Raw genomic sequence first — 17,999 nt, 5'->3', positions numbered from 1 at the left:
CAGTATGGAGGTTCCTCAAAAGACTAAGAGTAAAATCACCATATGACCCCACTTATACCATTCCTAGGCATTTATCCTAAAGAATTAAATGCAGCATACTATACCAATACATGCATACCCATGTTTATAGCAGCACAATTTACAATAGCCTAACGTGGAACCAGCCTAGGTGTCCATCAAGAGATAAATGGACAAAGAAAATGTGGTATAAGTACACAATGGAGTTTTATTTAGCCATAAAGAAGAATGAAATTATTTCATTTGCAAGATAATGGATAGAACTTGAGAACATTAGTTAAGTGAAATAAGTCAAACTCAGAAAGTCAAGTGTCATATGTTTTCTTTCATATGTGGATGCTCAAGAGGAAAAGAAAAAGAAAGTAGGGAGGGAGGATCCCAAGAAAATCGAAGGAAGATCTGTACAGAAGAGCAAAGAGACAAGGGAGAGATAGTTAGAAGAGGCAGAAAAGAAGAAATGCTAGAAAGTGATATTGGCCAAATTATATTGTTACATTGTGTGCATGTATGAATATGTAACAATGATCCTCTAAAAAGCACTAATGGAGGGGGGAATGATGTGACATGTAGAAAGCGTACAGAAGTCGTCTTGAAAGAGCTGTAAATGGCCAAATGTGGGAAATCTCAAGGAATAAAATAATTAAGGTAATAGATTATAGCTTAAAAGCAAATATTTTCATACTAATATAAATAAATAATTGACCAAATGAAAGAGAAGGCATTATGGAAATAGATTGCCCTTTGGCAAACACCAAAGCAGTAATTTTTGCAGGCAAGAATCAACAGTGAATGCTAACATTAAAAACAGGATATATGCATAGTCTCAAGATATTTCTGCATGAGAACTTATTAATGCTTACTAATTACAAGGGGAAAAGAATAACTTCTTGCAACTCTTTAGCTAGGAAAACGTCTCTTTAACTAGGGACAACATGATCCAGTCTGGACCATAGTCACTGGAGATAGATCTTATTGACATTGAGTTCTTCCTCAAATGCACTGAAAAGGGCACAAAACCACTTCTGCGGTGTTGCTAAAAAAGCACAACTTGAGTTTAAGCATAAGAAAACACTAAAAGAAATCTAAATCGAAACACATTCCGCAGATTTAATGGTTAAGACTTTTTTTTTTTTTTTTCGTACCAAGGATTGAACTCAAGGGCACTTGACCACTGAGCCACATCTCCAGCCCCATTTTGTATTTTTATTTAGAGACAGGGTCTCACTGAGTTGCTTAGCACCTAATTTTTGCTGAGGCTGGCTTTGAACACATACATGATCCTCCTGCCTCAGCCTCCTGAGCCATTGGTATTACAGGCATGTGCCCCCACCCCCCCGCTTGGTTAGGAGTATTCAAATGTACCCTATAATAAACAGCAAGGAAGACTGAGACACTGTCCTGTCACAGAGGGAATGTCTGAGCTGGGACCAGAAAAAAGATATTGGTGGGACATTGGAATAGTTAAGAGTATTATATCTATTTTAATAATTATACTGTAGCTATGTAAGGTGTTTATGTTTGAGAGAAGTGGGTAAAAAGTATATGCAGATTCTATTATTTTGCAACTTTTTTAAGGCTAAAATTATTTCAAGATGAAATGCTTTACAAATAGCTAAACCAAACATGACAATGGCAGAGAATTTAAAGCTAACAAAGTATTCATTATCTCACCTATAATTCTCAAAGTAAGAAAATGAAGGATGTGTAAATTTTAAAACTGAGCATAAGAGTCTCTCTCTCTCTCTCTCTCTCTCTCTCTCTCTCTCTCTCTCTCTTTCTTTTTGGCAGTGCTGGAGATCAAACTCAGGGGCCTCCTGCATGCTAGGCAAACATTCTACCACTGAGCTACACTTTCAGCCCAGAGTGTAAGGAATTTGATAATCTAAAGAGACACTGTTATCAGAAATCAGTTTTTAAACAATGAGCTACCATAGTGAAGGCCCAGGCATCATCTGTTGGTCAGGAACCTTCATAGAAGACTAGAAATACAAACTCTGGCAAATTGAATAGTCCTGGTCTTCTGAGTTTATTCTAAGCAAAATGGTTAATGATTCTCTTATTCCCCTGCTTGGCTTTCTCTGTGGTTCATGTCATTTTCACTTGGTTCATGTAATTTCACATTACTCTAATATTTTTCCTGATATACTTTCTATCTAATTCCTCATCAGCCTAAAGACTTGGAGTTCACTTTGTATTTTAGCTTCAGAAGTAATTTTAAATGGGGAATAGGGAAATCAGGTGTACAAAATGAGCTTTGAGAAGATGATGAGCTCAACTGAATTTGAATGGCTTGGTGAGGACCTTCTCCTGGAGATGCCCCATTGACTGTTGGAAGGCATGTCTGGAATTTGGACTTCAATTAGAGTATGAACTGGGTGATTATCCACAGAAGATGTGAGATCCAAAGAGACATCACCAGTTAGGGAAAGAACCTTAAAGAACATCTAAATTTAAGGAATAAGAAAAAAGATATCAGCATTTAATATGAAAATAGAATTGTGTTTTTATTACTAATAGTGTTAAATGTAGTAATAAATTCAAGAAAGATGAGAGCTGAGCAAACACAGGTAGACTGAGTTACTAGAATGTGGCATCAGATTCACCAGGGAAAGCAACTGCCAGAAGCTAAGGAAAACCAGAGTGAGAGGAAATGAATGGAGCAGATATTTGATGGTGTGGTGGTGAGAAGAAAGATGGAATGCACAGTGGCCTTGATGAATAGCTGCACTCAGGGAATGATTTCAGAGAAAGAAACATGAGCCTCCTTGCAGGATAGAAGGAGGCAATAGAAGAGAAAAATTAGATGCTAGAGAGATGGAATAAAGTCAGGGAGGAGATGAGAAAGAATGCAGGGCACAGGCAGAACCCTACAACAAGATGAAAAGGTGAGACAACTATCTTCAGGGCAGGAGTGAACAGAAGACTAAAAAGTAAAGATATGAAATGAAGGAGAAAGACTGAAGAAGCTTCAGACTAGAGGGCTTGTAAGAAGTCCGAGTCAGTCAGACTGAAGAAAGAATATAGGGTGAGGTTGAATGAAAACAGAGAGGGTTAGGAGAAAATTGTGGTTTTAAATAGATATATTTGACTCCACTGCTACCCTGTTTTCTCAACTGATCATTGAGAAGCTGAGAAACCAGCCTCTACCTCAGAGTAAAGCCTGTCCAAGGAAGGGGGCGTGACCTGGGTCCTTGGAAAGACCCACAGAGCACTCCTAGGCACACACCCACCTTGCTGAGTTGTTTATCTACAAATAACAGGAGAGAGCTGTGGAGCCAGGTGTCCCTGACTCAGTCAGGCTAGGTGGGGACCCATAGCAACCCCCTAGCAACCACCAATCAGCATGAGACAGGGAAAATACCTGGGATGCCAGATGACCCTCCCAGTAGTTTATGGTGGTTGATAACATGTTGGGAAACCATGTAGTTCAGCACGTACTCCCCTTGTGGCTTAAACCAATCAGTTCAAATGAATCCCCCTCTTATAGTAACCAATCACCCTTACCCAACTTGTTCCCGCCAGTGACTGTGCTAATCATGTTTTAGAGTTGTTTTATGATTTTCCCACGGTGTGTGATGATTTGCTAACAGATGCTATGATGTATGTGAAGTCCCTGCCTTCCCCAAAGAGTGTATAAAACTGCTGCAAACCCTGAGCTTGGGGCCTCTCAGCGTTCACCAGGTGCTGTGTGCGTGTGGAGGACCAATCTAGCTCGCAATAAACGCCTCTTTGCTGCTTACATCGATCTTGGTCTCTGGTGGTCTTTTGGGGGTCCCGAATTCAAGCATAACACCTGGAGATAAAAGGAATCTATATATGCAGCACTTAATAAGAACTTAGTGAGTTAAGCAAACAATAGCATGTCAGTGGAAATTTTATCGCAGACTTGGCCAAACCTTTTGGCTGACAGTTTGCTGTCTTGTCATCATTATCTTGTTACCTCTCTTGTGATCATCTTCTAGGTTCTTCTTGGTCTTCTTCCAAGAGTGTGTGAGTTCTTCCCTATCTTACTAACTCAGTTTTGTATATTAGGAAATCAAAACTCAGTGGTTAGATGCCTACCAAGATGATACATCCATAAAATCAAAATTAGAACTCTGTCTTCACTATACTCTGTTAACTCTAAGCCTTTTGGGAAGAGGCACTGATTTATCTGCATCCAAAGCAATTTTTTAAAGCACTCAAGAAAAGCTGCCAATGTGTGCACTGTCAACAGAATCATTCCTAATAATCTTATTGCTTGAACAAGATTCTTCATTAAATTTGTTATATTATTAGATAGGAGTTTGTAGCAGATGGTAGATACAGAAAGTAGCTCCTTACAGCTGAAAGCTGTTGGCAAGAACATTTAGAAAGTAGAATGATGGATGACATAGTATTCAATTTGGGGAAGACAGTGAGTCTACTAGGGTGACCCAAAAGTCAAGCTCAGGCGTAGTCGTATTTAACATCTCTTATGCTTCTTACAGCAGGCGTAACAGCATGCTAATGGAATCTGAAGATAGTCATCACTGATAGGTGAGAAAAATACTAGCAAGGCAGGGGAAAGAAAGTAAAAGGAACTTGACATTATTTAAAAAGAAGAGGGTTAGGGGTTGCATAAGTTTTAAAGTGGGAAGAGATTTTTTTCACTAAAAGGAAATGCAGATACACTATAGTGGGGAAGAATTCACACACTCTTGGAAGAAAACCAAGAAGTACCCCAGAAAATATTCGGGAGAGAGGTAATGAGATAACGCAGACAAGATAACAAACTGTCAGCCACAAGATTTGGCCGAGTCTCAGTAATAAAATTGCAACTGACATGCTATCATTTGTTTAACCCATTAAGTCCTAAGTTTACAATTCCTGTGAATACTTCAATGAAATCAACACAGGTGCATTAAAATGTTCAGAAATCATGATCTAAAGCTTATATATTATTATATCAATTAATAAAATTGTATTATAATAAAATTATATTCTTACTATATTATTATATGATTATATTAAATGTTGATATATTATATTTAAGTTTTTATAGGTGTTTCATCACCTAAGATGATGGGATAAATGGGTTAAAAAGGGAGGGGGAGGCACTTTTGTGAGTTTGTATAAAATACATATGTACATACATAAATATAGAATATCTCAGAGAGGATACAGAAGAAAATAATAACCTTGGTTACCTTCTATGAAACCAACTGGCACCCCACAAATTACACCCAGCCTACTCTGTTATATGTGACCACATACTATAGAAATTTTGAGTTATCTTGGGCTAAGTATAAAATCTCCTGTTTAACATAATCCTCATCATTCTCTAATTTACCTTTCTGAGTTACCAGCTGATTTCACACATTTATGATAGCTGTTTGATTCTCCCAGGGGACTTAGTTGGCAGAATCACACATGGCCTCCCTACACAGACAAACATAGCCAAATATAGAAAAGAAACCTATACAGATGTATGTGAATATATTTTGAAAGATTAACAACAATAATCTCTGATAGTTAGATTATAGGTGACTTTTCTGATTATCATCATTTCTAAATGTTTTTCTCTAAACAGATATTACATTTATAAGGCAAATAATAAAACTGGTCTAGGTTAACATGTGCAAAGCTCTGGATTCAATCCCCAATGCATTAAAAAAAAAAAGATGGCTTATCTTAAATTCATGTTTAAATTAACAATCATTATCGTTCTCTAACCCAGTGCAATTGCAGCCCTTCCAGGGAGAAACAGTAAGACAATTACCCTGATGGATCTTGCTGTCTGTTTCTCCTTTGCTGCTTCTATGCCTGTCTCTGTATCTGTCTTCAACAAAAGCCAGGGAGGATGAATGCATGTGAGTCAATCACACACATCAACTGATAAAGCAAACCAGCTAGCAGGGTACCTCTTTGCAAGAAAGGAAATTATTAAAAGGAATTTGTTTACTGTTAAGAACTAATATTTTAATAAATAGTTTTTAAAGTATTAAGAAATAGCATGTTTTAACAATCATCTAGTTCCCTTCCTCAGAAGTAGTCAAAGTTACCAGTTTCATGTGCATTATTTCAGAGGTGGCAAATAGATATGTCATTATAAATATTTTATCTTTGGGAAAATTTTGTCCAGAGTTAAGTCTATTGTTTTTCTCCAGGTATTATAAAGACAAATTAGAAATATATATATTTAATAATATAAGCAGAGAGGTGCTTTCAATATGTTGTGGAACTCATAGTGGTGCTTGTAACACAGGAATGCATAAGGTTGTTTATAATAGTGGCTTCAGGGACCAACCCTTTTCTTACTCTGCTGTAGCCACAGGAAGCAACAAGACAAGCAGCGTCACCAAACATTTCAGCCAGGCAAGCCAACAGCCTTCATGATCTTAATGGGTTTTTTCCCTAATCTGATCATTATTATCCTATTCCTTTCCTGTTGCTGACAAAAAACCTATAGAGAGTAACTAGTTTTAAAGTGAAATGGGCTTGACTGTAAAAATATGCACCCTTGTGTTTTAGTGACAATTTATCTTAGTCAGAGTTAAGTGAATTCAAATCCAATCCATCATATTTCTGCCTCCAAATCTCCTACGTAATCTTGAAAAGACACGATTGTGTCTGCTTCTCCTAAACCATTTATCATTTTTTAAAGAGAAAGTTTCCCACATAATTAAAAATCCCCTCTGTGAATGCCTGGATTCTGACCCCAGTGGTGTCTCTGCTGAAGAGTTGGAAGAGGGACTGAGGTGTGTGTGTGTGTGTGTGTGTGTGTGTGTGTGTGTGTATGATGGCCCAGGTGAGATGGAAAGTCCTTCTTTAACAGCTCCTGCAAACACTGGGCTCAAGGGATTAAGGGAGAGACTTTTCACCTTATCATCAGAATGTTACCACATGACTGGTGACCTCTGTAACCTGGTCCTGACCCAGAGAGAAGCGGGTGTTTAGGAAGCAGGAGTGAGCTCGCTCCTCTCCCCTTCCTCACTCCTGCAATCTAAGTGGTGTGATTGAGGCGTGCTGAAAGGTAAGCCTGTCACACAGATCTCTCCAGCAGCCTGCTGGAACATGGAAATGTGACAGAAAAGGTCATGACTCCCAAACAGAAGGCTCCCTCGTGATTTTCTACTGCCACTTTTTAGGGTAGCAAGGCTTTCTTCCACTTACTCAAAAGCCTGGGGGGTAAAGACTTTCCCAGGCTCCCCTTCTGGCAAACTCTCCTCCATTTCTCCTTATTGGGAGCTTGTTGTGTCAGCTACTTGGAAGCCACACTGTGCTCAGAGCCCACCTGGGAGGTCAGAAGCAGGGCTGAGTCAAATTGCTGATGATTCTCACAAGCTTCTTGAATTCACTTGGCTTGACACCTGGGCTGTCTGGTTCACTCCTGACCCACCCACAAGAGGTCCCCGGGACATGGACCTACCTTCAGGAACAAACCTTTGGCTTTCCTGAAGCCATCTGACACCATCATGCCAACACCTCCTTAACAAGAGTCTCTCCATCACTGTTCCCACTCTTGAAGGCTTGACCCTCAAGGCTAAATTTAAGGAGCATCTACTTAGGCATTGTGCCAATCGTCTTCAGCCACCCACACCCACTCCTGTTCTACTCTATGTCCTTGAGGCTCAAGTCCCCAGAACTGATAAAGGATATGAACAGCAGAGATGTGGCTTGGAGGTAGGACTCCGGCAATGCATTCTGGGAAACTGTAATGAAAAGTGATATTGTTTCAATGGCTGGGTAGCAGCTGCCCCATTTTCCCTGTTAAGAGAAAGACAATATATATATAGTCTTATAGAAATGTGTGTGTGTATATATATATTTCTATTTCTATTTGAATCTGCCTGTGTTTCCCTCACTGAATGTAGAAGTCACGTGACAATGCATGAATCTATTGAGTGGTTTTGTATAAGACAAGCACTGCTTTACACAGACCCATACTTTAAGATTTGTGAAGACCTTCCAATGGAAGTAAGCTAATCATGATAATGAAGAAGGAGAGTACCTATATAAGTTTCTGGCTTGAGACTGCAGGACTGTTAACACTGGTGTCTTAGCACTCAGCTATGGCCCAAGGCTATTTGTTAAAACAACATTGTACTGGGTTATAGAACCTTATCTTAAGAAAAACAGGAGAAACCTAATGGTTTCAAGATGAGCACTTAGGGATAATCAGAAATCAAGGTGAAGCAGTCTGCCTCAGGAGAGAGACAATATTTCTACAAGAACTTCAGAGGGAATGGGAATGAAGACATATCAGGTAGACATTGCTCCAGGAGCCCCAGGTCCCCAACCACCATCACAGTCGGATCTGATTCCACTCCCTGGGCGTTTTCTGGCCTCTAACTGCCTGCCTATTCACACTCAGAGAGAAGCCGTTGTTCCCCTGGCTCTCATTCCCACTGTACCCCTCTGCACTCTGGACCACACTGCCCTATTCCAGAAGCCCAGGCTCCTTTAAAGCTTACCTATCAACTGTCATCTGACTTAATGGCACATGGTACCAGGCAGCCTGCACCCTCTCCAAAGATCTTTCTTACCCAAGTGATAGGTACTACAGATGGCTAATGTACCTCAGTACTCAATTATAAAATTCTTTTCAATTTTAACCAAACCTGAAATAGAAAAATAAAACCAAATCATACTAAATATAACAATTGGCCCTATCGTAACTTTAGATGTGAAATTTCTATCAGTAGGAACTATAATGGAAAAGTCAGCTGTATGTGGGAAAAGGCATTATAGGGCGACTTAAATTGACATCCATCTAGAAGCAAAATGGTCCATTAATGTCAGAATGTGGTGAAAATAAATTTTGTGTGTAATTATTAGATACAGGTACTGTTTATTTTTATTCAGAGGACTTATTTTTTGTGTGTGTGACAGCTTCATTTTATCAGCAAAAACATCTCATTCAACCTTAAAACTATTTCCAGCTGATCAAAGACACCACCAACCTACAGAGGGACTTTCATGTAAGACCTATGAACCAGGGAGAGACTAGCAAAATGGCAGGGTGAATCTTATTCTAATGACTTTCCGGGCACTAAATACCGAGAACAAATACTTCTGCTCTTTTGTTATAGTTTTTTACCATGGTGTATTTCTCTGGGAAACATCTGAAATCATTTTCCCTGATAAACAGTAAATGAAAGTTTCCATTGACTTTTTTTTTCTATCATCTGATGGTTTTCACTGAACACAGAAGACAGCCAACATTTAGAGTTAGTTTTAAGGAGTCCTTAGCAAAATGTTACCCTCCCTTCCAACCCACACTATGAGCTGGGCAGCTTCCAATGCTTAAGTCACATATACTTAAATGAGGTAAATGTTGAGGAGGGATTAATCATTTTTTTTAAACTGCTGGATATGCTATTTTTATTTAGAAAATCAAATCATGCCGATGAATTCCACTAAAATGTATAATTAAAATACATCAATAAAAATAAATAAAAATAAATAAATCAGTAATGCCAAAAAGAAAAGACAAGAAAATCAAATCATGTAATTGAAAACATTTCAGTCTCGTATTTGTCAAGAGGCCACTGGACGCCCTGAAGGAAAAAACAGCATAGACATCATATTATGTAATCATTTTCTAGATAACTAGCAATAATTATGTCCCAAGCCTGCAAATCTAATGTGAATACACTTTGGAAGCAGACATCGAAACTTGAGACCAATGAACAGAAGGCAAAAGGCCTTTTAATGGCACGGAACTGTTGTAAGCTTGGGGAAATGCCAAAGAGTTTAGGAAACCCCTTCAGACACTGATTTGCCAGAAACAAGACCTTCTATGACCCAACCTGCCTCCCAAATTAAGAGGAGCTAAAAGGTCCTTCTTGTCCATCCTCCTGCTTGAAGACAGAGCAGGCATCAGTCCAGGGAGACAGGAATCACCTATGCCAAAGTAGCTATAGGAGAAGTCACAGCTTCCTCCTGAGAAATGTCATAAAGCCTATGTACTCCACCACCATCACCTCTTCCCTTTCATTCAGCCTGATTGCTTTTTGCTGTGAAGAAATATCTCTTCCCTTTTAGTTTAACCTTAGTGAACACAAAGAACACTTGGTTGCCATTTTCTTCATCACATATTTGTTTATTTCTTAGGGTACACTGTCATCCTTAGATATGTAGCCCAACAGCCAATGGCTTTGACTGATAAAGCACAGATTTCTCCAGTCTCTGACCTCAGTTCTTTTTTAAAAAAAAAAATACTACTCATTTTACCTCCATGACTATTAATAGGAGCAAAGGCTTTGAGACCATTTACCTAAACAAGATCATCCCCTAGAAACATGAGGTAATTTTCTCATTGCCTTTTCATTTCCCCCTCAACTAAAAAGGTAAAAATGACTTTTCTTAATATGAGAACTTGTGAATTCTGCGCAAATTTCTACTTCCCTAGCCTTTCAGCATTTTCAAATAGAGTCATACATCGAACAGCAATGTTTTGGCCTATAACAGACTATAAATGACATTAGTACCATAAGATTATAATGGAGCTGAAAACTTCCTATCACCTAGTGATGTCATCATAGCATAACACATTACTCATGTGCTTATGATGGTACTGGTGTAAACAAACCAACTGTGCTGCCAGTCACTTAAAGTATAACACATAGAACTATATATGGTACATGATACTGGATCATAATAATAAACCATTATGTTACTGCTTCATGTAGTTACTATACTGTACTTTTTATTGTTATTTTAAAGGGCACTTCTTCTATTTACAAAAATAAAAATTTGCTATAAAACAGCATGCCTGTTATGCAGGCAGCAGCCTTATGTATCTTATGTTCATCACATCAGAATGCTGCATCAAGAGGCTATATTGGGCCATGGCAAACATCTGTAATCCTAGCTACTCTGGAATCTGAGGAAGAATAATCACAAGCTCAAGGCCAGCCTGCACAGCTTGGTAAGACCCTGTTTCAAAATAAAATGGGGAAGTGGCTGGGAGGTGGCTCAGTGGTGGAGACTTGCCTAGCATGTTGGAGGCCCTGGGTATAATCTCCAGTACAAAAAAAAAAAAAAAAAAAAGCCACATTGATTCAGTGATACAGCACATGTTTAGGATGTACAAGTCCCTGGGTTCAATCCCCAACAGCACCAAAAATAAAAACAATTAAAAAGAGACCAACCACTATAATTTTTAGATGACAAAATCACCTAATGATGCAATTCTCAGGACATTTCCCCATGATTGTATTTTATTTGCACACCATATGGCTATATGTGCAATTGATTCCCTCCCTTCTTTCTTATCTTCCTTTCTCTCTGGTTCACATCTCAGTATGTCCCTCTAAATTCTTCTGTTTTTATCTTCAATGACTTCCCCAGTCTATTGTGTGTTATCTAGTCCTAATCTGCTATTCTGACTACATTTAATGTTGACAAATCCCCATTTTAGCATTCTCCAAGATCTTAATCGGGTTTTATTTTAATTTAATTCCCCTTCAATCATTACCATCTCTCCTGAGTGTTCCCCTTTTATATTAACGTTTGGTCCTACCATAGAAAAGTTAGCTTGACTTTCTTGGGCAATTTTCTTGTATATATTTTGTACCTCTTTGTATTTCTAGTCACTTTTCTGTAGTCTACTCACATTTGCTGGAACATTACACCTAATCCATTATCCAGAAAATGGAAATATAATACTAAGTGGTTTACTATAGCCCCCATTTCTTTCATAATGTCATAAAAATTTATAACACTTAAAAGCCAATGATCCCTAAGGTCATTTATCCTCAAGAAAGAAACTAGTTTATTCTTGTGGAGCAAAATCTATATCAGATGTAGTTCTCACATTATAAGATATGTACCCTTAATGCATAACATCAGGGCAGCCTGCAAGGGCCCACCATCCGTTCAGTGCCCTCATGGTGCAAAGCCCATTAGAAGGAGGCAGGTGGGCTCTTACCATTCAGAGGTAAAGGACCAGTGTTTCAGAAATTCACTTCAGACTGGATGCCAGATGTGGTTTCCCAGAGAGATAATGATCCCCTCCAAACAAAGGGAAACAACTGAGAAAAGTCATTATGTCACTGTTAAAAAATGTCCTTGATTATCCTGCCCTAGCTGTTACCTAATCTGAGTTTTATTTCTAAAGGCTCCTGAGTGAGAAGACTTAAGCATTGCGCATACCTAGTTCATGAAGTAATTGCTTTCTGTATACATCAAATATTGGTAGCAGAATGTGAGCAATGCTGGGGAGTGGAGGGGTGAGGTAACTGGGGAATAAGGTAGTAAATAAAAAGTTTAAAACTACACCCAGTTTGACAGAGCTCTTACACAAATTGGAGAAAAGGCAAGGATCCAGCAGATGAGGACTGTTTACAGAACACCAGCTGGCCTGAAGTGACTTCTCCAGAGCCATCTGCTTCTAAAGAGGCCCTCACCTGGGCTTCCTGGGAGAGCCACGGGCTATTGGCAGTACGGATCCGCGTTGACATGGCTGACAGCCTCGTCTCCAGGCAACCTCCTTTGGGAGTAGCCAGTTGTCCAGGTATTAGATTCAGTCCCTCAGCATTAAGCAACTGTGCAACTAACCTTTTCTGGTGACCCTCTTTCAAGCCTTCTGCTCCTACTCAGCTCCTGTGAGTTAGCAGTTGTCTTAAATCCTTAACAAAAGAAGTGAGTGCTACAGGTATATTTCATATCATTAAGAATTAGTCCTTCACATCTTCTGCCACCAAAATATTATGACATCATTTGAAGTGATGATGCAGTTTAATTTCTTGACCCCCAAAGAGTTTTTTATTGTAGATTATTACATTTAAAATGCAGATTATAAAATGTTAATTTGATAGCTTTTAAATAACATTTATGTAACTCTATTTACAAAAAGGTACTGAAAAGTCTGGAAGGACTGTAACAGGGCTCCTCTCTAGAGGGTTGGAATACCAGTTTTTTGTTGTTGTTGTTGTTGTTTTTCCTTGTTCACTGTTAATTTCTCATTATTTGATGAATGTGTATTACATGCATAATTTTTAAAATAGTAAGTTCAGAGAAAGAAATTTAGCCTCTAAATATGTGGACCAGTTTTTCACTTCTTTCTTTTTTTATGTTTGGGGGGTCTTGAGGCAGCAGCTGTAGAACAGGGGCTCTATAGTTCCCCAGCTCTGGGGAAAATCTGCATTGGCCACAAGAGTTCCTTCAGTGCTCTGTGCCCTGAAAGGGAACAGAAGAGCCTTATGAAGAAAATTGAGGCCTTGGAGAACCACTAATTAAACACAGAAGAACCACAGAAGGTTGGCGGAGGGGTGTCCAAGTAGCACAGCTTTAAAGATTTCTTTAAAGGAGGTAAAACTATGCTTTAAATAAAATATATTGATTTTGAAACTGTTGCTATGACCTTTTGTTGATGATCAAAAGCAGATAGAATTTTATTCATAACATCATGGTATATTTTTTATATTTTTACCACTTCTACGTAATATGAAACATATGCTGTCCTTGGGCTAGTCTCCAGTTCCCCCCACTACCCTCCTTGTATCCAGATCCACCCCATCCAATATGATGGTACTCTTTATTCTTTTATTCAGTCAACCAACATTGTACACAGATCTTCTCTTTCTCTCTTTCTCTCTGAGCTAATCATTTGTTTCAATAATATACAACTTTGTTTAAAATTTACTCTGCATGTAATTTCACCTCCTAAGAATATTTAAGCTCATTTTCAAGAGATCTGCTAGGTGTCCCCAGAATACATACTTTTCTTCTTCCAGAGTAATAGAACACCCAATTTTGCCCGGGGCACATGGCCATCCATAATAAAGTCCATATTTTCTAGCCTTCTTGCAGCTAGTTGTGCCAATATGTTTAAGTTCTAGCCAATGTGACATAAGTAGAAGGGTCATATGCAAACCCCCGGAAGTGCTCTTAAAGAGAGGGAACATGCCTGCCTGCCCTTTCTCCGTTTTCTTGGAAATACTGATGGGATAGCTTGGAGTCCTGGCAGATGCTGGAATCCTGAAGTAAAAGTAGTATGCCAAGGAATGCAGAGCAATGTGTAAGGAATAAACTAGGTGTTGGCAATATTAGGAACCTTCCCCAACAGCCTAGACTTCTTTTTTCTAGATTGATTTTATGTGAAAAACAAACTTCCATCCAGTTTGAGCTGTTTTTATTTGGGGAGGGGTTCTGTCACTCCCAGCAGAAATTAACTCTGCTTAGTAAGAACAATGGTTATATTTTTTTTTCATTCATTCTACAAATATTTTCTGAGCACTTACTCTGTGACAAGCACTGACCTGGCTCTGGAAATGCAGTTGTGAACACACCAGCAGGCCCCCTCTCCTTTTCTCCCCTCCTGGAGCCTGCTTTCTGCTCAGCATCCACATGGGTACAAACACAGTGCTATGCCCCAGGCAGTGCTTAAACATTTGATGAATGAGTCAACAATGAACACTTTCATTTATACTTTGCTTTAAAACTGATGTTGTATTTTAAAATCTAAGAATCTTTCGCCAGGCACAGTGGCACACTCCAGTAACCCCAGCAGCTTGGGAGGCTGAGACAGGAGGATTATGAGTTCAAAGCCAGTCTCAGCAACTTAGCAAGACCTTAAGCAATTCAGCGAAACCCTACCTCTAAATAAAATACAAAAAAAGGGCTGGGGATGTGGCTCAGTGGTTAAGTGCCCGTGAGTTCAGTCCCTGGTACCAAAAAACAAAACAAAAAACACTAAGAATCTTTGTACAACCAATGCTCAAGAACAAAATTACAACTGTTTTAAAAGAAATTAAAAATTTTAACAAATCTTTCTTGTTACCACATCTTCCCCCTGCAAAAGAAAAACAGGTTAAAAAAAAAAAAAAGATTGGCAAAACTGAGTAATACCTTCTAAGTTGTAATGACTAATGATGACAACTCTAAATAATGTATTTGTAGTGTTTCCCATGCCTTTGTTTTCTTATCCATTATGGCTATATGTATAGAACCCTTGTAAGAATTAAATGAGAGAATGATTCAGATACAGTTAATAAATAGAAGCTGTATTCAGTTGACAATAAGTTTTAACAGTTTTTAAAATGGTTATACTCTTTGAGTAATTCTATTTCTAGAATTCTGTCCTAAGAAAATAATCCTACGTATGGGAGAAATTTTTATTTAAAAAAAAAAAGTTCATCCCAGCGTTTTGTAAAATAGGGAGAAGTCAGAGATTTAGTGACTTTTCCTGCCCCTCCCACTTCCATCTGTTGGTGGGCCAAGGCCTGGAACTCTCACCCAAGCGGAGATGCCTGAACCCAGGGCTAGCTGGGAAGATGCCAACAGCATTGAGAGGAGTCAGGGAATCAAGGAGAGCCAATTCCTGGCAAGACAGACCTAAGAGAAGGAATAGTTCAAGATGTCAAGTACAACAGGGTAGGGCAGAGCAAGAAAGCCAAAATGAAGCTTGACCTCTGAGATCAGACCCCTCGAGGAATGGAACGTTCCAGAATGTGGATCCTGGAGAGATGCCCTGAGAATGGGTGGGAAAGGGAAGAGTCTCAGACACAGTCAGTGGGTGGGCCAGTAGACAGGGTCAGAAAAGAAACAAGATAAACTTCCATCAGAAGGGGAATGGCTACATACATGAATGAATACACAATAAAATATTATGTAACCATTGCAAAATGCTGGTGAGAAAGACTATAGCAATCTGAAAAATCCTTGGCTAAAACTAAGCAAACCTGTTTAGCACATATAGTCCTTGTGGCATACATGTACTTTCAGTGGTGAATGTCTTTATAAATGTACATATGTACTTATGTATGAGTACATATTGTGTGTAAAAGTACAACTGCATTTATATGTTTTTGATAGCAACTATGGCATACCCATAGAAAATACTTAGGGCAATCATAAGAGAAAGCTAATAATTGTTTGATTAAGAAAGTAAAATAATGATGATTTGTGTTTACTCTCTGTTAATTTGTTTTTAATATATAGGTTTTAGATTAATATTTAAAAACTTGGAGGTAGGCACAGTAACTCATGCCTATAATTCCAATCACTAGGGAGGGTGAGGCAGGAGGACCACAAGTTTGAGACTAGCCTTGGCAACTTAGCAAGATCTTGTCTCTCTCTCTCTCTCTCTCTCTCTCTCTCTCTCTCTCACACACACACACACACACACACACACACACACACACACAGGCTGGGGTGTAGCTCAGTGGTAGAACAGGTCCTGGGTTCAATCCCCAGTGTCACACAAAAAATAAATAAATAAAAATTAAATTAAAAATTGAAAATTTGGGTGGGTAGGGGACAAAAAGAAAATGAAGCAATTTATCTAAGGGTAGTACTGCTTTTCCAGAAATTTGCTTTTTAAGAATGAAATTTGTGTTTTAACAAATTTGTGTTTTAAGCTGCATTTTAATCTCCTAAATCCTTTTCTCTAAATATCAGTTGATGAGCTTCTGGAGAAAAACAAATGTTTCTCCTTTAGACCAGTTTTGACTCTTTGGAAGGAATTTTAACTCTTGCCTGACATGAAATGTCACGGTAGGCCAGCACTTAATGGAGAGAGACCACTTTCAAGGGTCTTCATTTGTTCCCATGGTGAAACTAATTGAAACATTACTGGGAAGGTATACAAAGAAAATATAAAGTTATATTTTATATATATATATATATTTATATTAGACACTTCTGGACTGAGTAGTGCCATTTCAGTCCCTGAATTCACAGGTGAATTGGTGAATTGATGAGTGCCCCTTTGGTGCACAAGCAACTATCTATAGTTTTGGTATGTCTATAGCCATGATCAGAAACAAGTGTATGTGACAGATAAACCACACAATGATCAATACCATCTAAATAATGGCATAGTTCTCCTCTATCTTCCAAATTGAAATCCTAAAGCAAATCAATTCAAACAAATATTTTGAATAACAGCCTTAGTTATCAAGATTGATACTTATTTTTTTAATTTAAACTTTTGACTTTTTTTAATCATTAAAAGCTCCGCTAAGCAATTGGGAAAATCTGATTGTGGACTGAGTATAAGATGAAAGATAAGATGAAAATCATGTGAAAAGGCAGAGATTCTTGACTTTAAAGAGACAGTGGTAAAATAGTATCTGTGATCTCATGCTCAGCATAAAACTGCGCACACGCACTATCAGAGGGGAGTTTGGAAGAACAGACAATAAAAAGGTGGCAGGAACCATCTCTGAATAATAAAAATCATATCTATATTCTTATGTTTTGATCATTTGTGGTTTTTTTACTTTCCATAATACATGTGTACATGTGTATATTTGTAATAGTAAAAGATTATTTTCAGCTGAAAAATATAATTTACCCTCAGTTTCAAAAATCTATACCTTTTCATTTCCTGATTCTGGCCAGGTGCCATATTCAGAATAAAATGCCAAAATCCACTGAGAAGTAAGAAATGTAGGAAAAGCCTCCTTCTAAGAAGGAATATATATTTTGAAGATCTCATGGAAAGAGATTGCTCTATGAAGATTTTCTGCTCAAGTTCAAAAGCTTAGTATATTTTACATGATATCTCAATAAATTAATAGAACTTAGGGTTGATTACTAAAACCAAAATCATACCCTGATAATTTTTATTTTGTTCATCATTAGTCATTTCCCAATAAAATTTTCCAGTATCATCCTATCTATTTATAGTATTCCCTTTATTTTTTTTTTAATTTTTATTGTTGGTTGTTCAAAACATTACATAGTTGTTGATATATCATATTTCACACTTTGATTCAAGTGGGTTATGAACTCCCATTTTTACCCCGTATACAGATTGCAGAATCACATCAGTTACACATCCATTGATTTACATATTGCCATACTAGTGTCTGTGGTATTCTGCTGCCTTTCCTATCCTCTACTATCCCCCCTCCCCTCCCTTCCCCTCCCCTATTCTCTCTCTACCCCCTCTACTGTAATTCATTTCTCCCCCTTGTATTTTTTTCCCTTTCCCCTCACTTCCTCTTGTATGTAATTTTGTATAACCCTGAGGGTCTCCTTCCATTTCCATGCAATTTCCCTTCTCT

Source organism: Marmota marmota, unplaced genomic scaffold (assembly GCF_001458135.2).
Source record: "Marmota marmota marmota unplaced genomic scaffold, marMar, whole genome shotgun sequence".
Lineage (NCBI taxonomy): Eukaryota > Metazoa > Chordata > Mammalia > Rodentia > Sciuridae > Marmota > Marmota marmota.
This window is presented reverse-complemented; position numbering follows the sequence as displayed.